The following is a 6,000-nucleotide window of genomic DNA, read 5'->3' on the forward strand; positions in this document are numbered from 1 at the left end:
GTTATCCTTCAAGGGGATCGTCAGCTTGTACCAACTTGTTTAATCTCTGCCATCAGTGCTTTCCGTTTAATGAAGGGTGGATGCCAAGCATATTTGGCGCATGTCATTGACACTAAAGCAACAGATGTAGCACTTGAGAATATTCCGGTGGTAAATGAATTTCCAGATGTATTTCCATCAGGCTTGCCTGGTATACCTCCTAGTCGAGAAGCAGAGTTTGCAATCGATTTGATTCCAGGAACTGCACCAATTTCTATCTCACCTTATAGAATGGCGCCAGTTGAATTAAAGGAGTTGAAAACACAATTACAAGAACTACTTGATAAGGGGTTTATCCGACCTAGTATGTCCTCGTGGGGTTCTCCAGTTTTGTTTGTCAAGAAAAAAGATGGCACAATGCGATTATGTATTGACTACAGACAGTTGAATCGGGTCACTGTGAAGAATAAATATCCTTTACCACGAATAGATGAATTATTTGATCAATTGCAGGGAGCACGAGTATTCTCAAAAATTGACGTGAGATCGGGGTATCATCAACTCAAAATTTCAGAATCAGATGTTCCAAAGACGGCTTTCCGAACTCGATATGGGCATTATGAATTTCTTATGATGCCGTTTGGTTTGACAAATGCACCGGCAGCTTTTATGGCATTAATGAATAAGGTATTTCAAAAGTACCTTGACAAGTTTGTTATTGTTTTCATTGATGACATACTTATGTATTCAAAGAGCAAAGAGGAGCACGAACATCATTTAAAAATTGTGTTGCAGATATTGAGGGAAAAGCAGTTGTATGCAAAATTTAGCAAATGTGAATACTGGATGGATCATGTTTTATTTCTAGGACATGTGATTTCAGGTCAGGGTATACAGGTAGATCCTAAGAAGATTGAAGCAGTAGTTAATTGGGAAGCACCGAAGTCTGTAGCAGAAGTAAGAAGTTTTCTGGGGTTAGCTGGATACTATAGATGTTTTGTTGATGGGTTTTCTCTTATTGCTGCTCCATTGACTAAACTATTACGAAAGAACATTTCATTTCAGTGGACAGATGCTTGTCAGAAAAGTTTTGAGGAGTTAAAAAGACGATTGACTTCTGCTCCAATTTTGACGATTCCTTTTGGCTCGGGAGGATTTGTGGTATATAGTGATGCGTCTCATCAAGGTTTAGGGTGTGTTCTGATGCAACATGGTAAGGTAATTGCATATGCATCGAGACAATTAAAACCGTATGAATTATCTTATCTAGTGCATGATTTAGAACTTGCTGATGTGGTGTTTGCTTTAAAGATTTGGCGATATTATTTGTATGGAGAAACATTTCAAACTTTTACTGATCACAAAAGTTTGAAATATTTGATGAGTCAAAAAGAATTAAATATGAGACAACAAAGATGGTTGGAATTATTAAAGGATTATGATTGCACAATAGAGTATCATCCTGGAAAAGCGAATATGGTAGCAGATGCTTTAAGCAGAAAACCTGGTAGTGTTTTGGCTCATGTTCAAGTATCTACATTTCCTTATTTGGTGCAACTACGTGCTATGAATGTTGAGTTAGATTTGATTGAGAATGGAGTTCTGTTGGCCAACTTTAAGGTGAGACCAGTGTTACACGATAGAATCAAAGAAGCTCAAATTCGGGATCCACAGTTCAAGGAAATAATGGGAAGTGTAGAACAAGGGAAAAGTACTAACTTTGCAGTTGAAAATGGTACTTTGATGATAGAACAAAGAATTTGTGTGCCAAATGTAGATAATCTACGTAAGGAAATTCTAGAAGAGGCTCATACTGCTCCATACGCCATGCATCCTGGAATGACAAAGATGTACAATACCTTGCGGTCTCATTTTTGGTGGCCTAGAATGAAAAAAGATGTGGCAGAATATGTTTCTAAATGTCTAACATGTCAGCAGATCAAAATAGAACATCAGGCTCCAATTGGAAAACTACAGCCATTATCTATACCAGTCTGGAAATGGGAAAGGGTAACTATGGATTTTGTTTATGGACTACCAAAGACTCCAAGCAAGAATGATGCTGTTTGGGTAATTGTGGATCGGTTAACAAAGTCAGCTCACTTTTTACCTATACGGTGGGGTTGTTCACTTGAAAATTTGGCTAAGAAGTACGTGAATGAGATTGTCAGATTACATGGGGTGCCAATATCTATTGTATCAGATAGAGACCCACGATTCACATCTCGCTTTTGGACGAGTTTACAACATGCTTTGGGTACAAGGTTAAATTTTAGCACTGCATTTCATCCTCAAACTGATGGGCAATCAGAAAGAACAATTCAGACATTAGAAGATATGCTTCGAGCTTGTGTTCTAGAGTTCAAAGGTGCATGGGATGAGTATATTGCCTTGATAGAATTTGCTTATAATAATCATTATCATAGCAGTATAGGAATGGCACCGTATGAGGCATTATATGGAAGAAAATGTAGAAGTCCTATTTATTGGGACGAAGAAGGCATGCGTGTTTTAGAAGGTCCTGAGATTGTGCAAGATGCAATGGAGAAAGTGAAGGTAATCAGAAGCAGACTTAAAGCAGCCCAAGACAGACAGAAAAGTTATGCAGATCAGCATAGAAGAGAGATGGAATTTGATGTAGGAGAGAAAGTATTTCTTCGAGTATCACCTTGGAAAGGCGTGATAAGATTTGGAAAGAAAGGAAAATTAAGTCCAAGGTACATCGGACCGTATGAAATTCTTGAAAAAGTTGGTCCTCTTGCTTACAGATTAGCATTACCTCCGGAGTTAGCTCAAATTCATGATGTTTTTCATGTAAGTATGCTAAGAAGATACCGATCAGATCCTACACATATAATAAATGATCAAGGAGTTGAAGTTACTGATAATCTCAGTTATGTAGAAGAGCCAGTGGCAGTCATTGGGTATAAAACAAAACAGTTACGAAATAAAGAGATACCATTGGTTAAGATTCTGTGGAGAAGTCATTCAGTAGAAGAAGCTACATGGGAAACAGAGGAAAGGATGAGGAAAGAATATCAGTACTTGTTTCACGAATCAGGTAATGAATTTCGTGGACGAAACGAAATTCTTTAAAGAGGGGGAGAAATGTAACATCTCACTTTGTGCATTTCATTTCATATAGACTTATGCATTACATGACATTGTTAGGGACATTAGAAAATAATATTGCATTTTACATGTCATTGAATATATGATAATTTATGTAGATGCTAATATTAGGATAAGTGAAAGTATATGAAATAGATATTTAAGTGTGTCTTAAAAGTATAGGGACTAAATTGAATAATCTTAAAAGTATAAGGACTAAAGTGTAATTTGCTAAATTTATAATTTAAATAAAAATTATATCTAATTTTATATCTAATAACATAATAATAATAATAATAATAATAATAATAATAATAATAATAATAATAAGGATAATAATAATAAGGATAATCATAGTGGATGAAACTTATATAATTGTAATAATAGGAGATATATATGGGCAAAAGGGGAAATCTACCCAAGATCAATTAGATATGTTTGGAGAAGGGTTAGATGGGTTGTTCTAATTTCAAACTTTCCAGAACTTTAGAGAGAAAAACTCCTTTTAGAGTGAGAAAGTGAAGAAAAAGAGAAGAAGAAGAAGAAGTAGGAGAAGAAGAAGAGAAAGGTATGTTTATACACCATCTTGCACAAATTATTTCATAATTTTGGAAGCTGATTTTGAGGGAGTTAAAGAAGGGAAAGTTTTGAGTTTAGATCTTAGGTAACTCTCAAAATTTACTGCATGCAATTTGGTTAAGTATTTTAGGAGATAAGGTATAATCTATTAGACTAGCTCTAAGTTGAATCCTATACTTGAAGCTGTTTTTGTGATACATTTTTGAAGACTTTAAAGACTTAATTTGGAGAGGTGTTACAAATAAGAAATGTTCATATATGTGTTAGTTAGTGTTCTGGAAAGTTTGGTTATTATTGTATTTGTATGTTAGGATATAACTAGGAAATAAGTTGATATGTGTTGTGTTGCCTATATGTTGACACAGGGTCAGATTATAAATTCGATTATAAATTGTACAGAGATTATAAAATTCTGAATTTTGGATATAGTATACTCTTGTTTGTCTAGTTTAAGTAGGAAAAAGAATCATACCATTTGGAGTTATATCTTTTGAGTTATGAGTGATTTCGTGGAACTGATACAGGCAAATTATGATTAAAGTAAGACCCAAAGAGAAATTTTGTAATAAATTATGTATAATTGGACATTCTATAAAACTTTAGTATGGTATGCATATATGAGTCTAGGATAAAATAAAATTAGAATTAGTTCATTTAGATAAGTGAAAGAGGAGTTATAAGGCTTTTAAGGTTAATAGGTCATACTAGTATAGGTACAAATATCATTTGGTGGAAACAAGTGTAATGAAATGGAAAATAAAAAGTAATAAGTAAATAATTTTTGGGTTTAAAGAGTGTGTAAATTATATTGAATCATATGCTAAATTATATTATAGGTGCTCGTAATATTGAAGATATTCCGGAGGAGGGTACAAGCCGTCATCGAGAAAATTAGCGGCTTAGAAGTGAGTATAAACATGATGTGAAGTTAATTCTTAATTGTGTTTGTGATTTGAGAATTGTGGTGTTTGATTGGATACATATTGATGTGAATTGTTGTAATTAACTTGAATAGATATGAATTGATACTTGTTGAACATTATTTGTGATAGTTGGATTTAAACGAATATGTGTATATGTTAAATGTGATACGTGTTGAACATTATTTGTGATAGTTGGATTTAAACGAATATGTGTATATGTTAAATGTGATACGTGTTGAATATTATTTGTGATAGTTGGATTGGAATGAGGAGTATGTGTATATGTTAAATGTGATTTCATTGATATAGAACATATGTACACGATTGCATGAAACATAAATGGATGGCGTTGTGACATACCAGTTCAGTCACTGTTATGACTACTTGAATTTATATGGACTACATGGACCTATACGGTCAATATTTGGACTACTTGGACCTATACGGTCAATATTTGGACTACTTGGACCTAAAGGGTCAATACGTGGACTACTTGATTACATGGACTGAAACAAGATTATGTTATACCTGTTACCTGTTATTTGATCCCGGGTAGTGACTGGCTGGTGGTGTCACAACATTAATAAAACGGTTCATTCATTTGCATTTGTATGACTTGGGTCTGAGACATGTTTACGTGATTGTGTGTGATTGGTATTCATTGAATGTTTATATTCACTGAGTTGCGACTCATATAAATCGCTAAATTTTCCAGCTAGTTGAAGTGAAGGTTAGACTGGGACTTTAGACGCTTAAAGAACTGTAGATTCCATAGATAAAAGATCGGTCTGCTGGGTTCCGTCTCACAATCTCTCCTCTCATTATAAGCATGTAGAATAAGTAAACTTTTGGACTATATAAGTTTGCAGACTGTATGTATAAAGATATATATATATATATATATATATATATATATATGTATATATATATTAACGTGTATATGTTTGATATACCTACGAGTATAAGTTGATAATATATGCTTTTATCTAATGAATAGCTTTAGTTTAGAAAAAAAAAATTATACGTCTAGGGTGTTACATCTCTGGACGCTGAAAATGAATAAAAGAAATGCAAATTATGTCTCTAAGTGTGGTAGGTATGTATTTAAAAACATAGGTTGATGGAAATACTTTTCTAAGAAGGTAGAAATCTCTGGAATATTTGGATTGATGAAGAATTTAGTTGCAGCTGTGCTGTTGATACGTGTACCGTCTAGTGTAGTGGTTTCCTAAGGACGAAATATATATATTATGAGTGCGGACTCTATATCTATGGATGTGATCTTTATAAATTGCTCTTAACTCTACTAGACGCTACGACTACTTAGGGGCAAGTGTACCCCGTCGTATCAAGTAATAATCCGGTTAAGACCGGGTATCGAATCCACGGGATTTATAATTACAAGTAT

The sequence above is a fragment of the Euphorbia lathyris genome, chromosome 2 (assembly GCF_963576675.1).
Source record: "Euphorbia lathyris chromosome 2, ddEupLath1.1, whole genome shotgun sequence".
NCBI classification, from domain to species: Eukaryota; Viridiplantae; Streptophyta; class Magnoliopsida; order Malpighiales; family Euphorbiaceae; genus Euphorbia; species Euphorbia lathyris.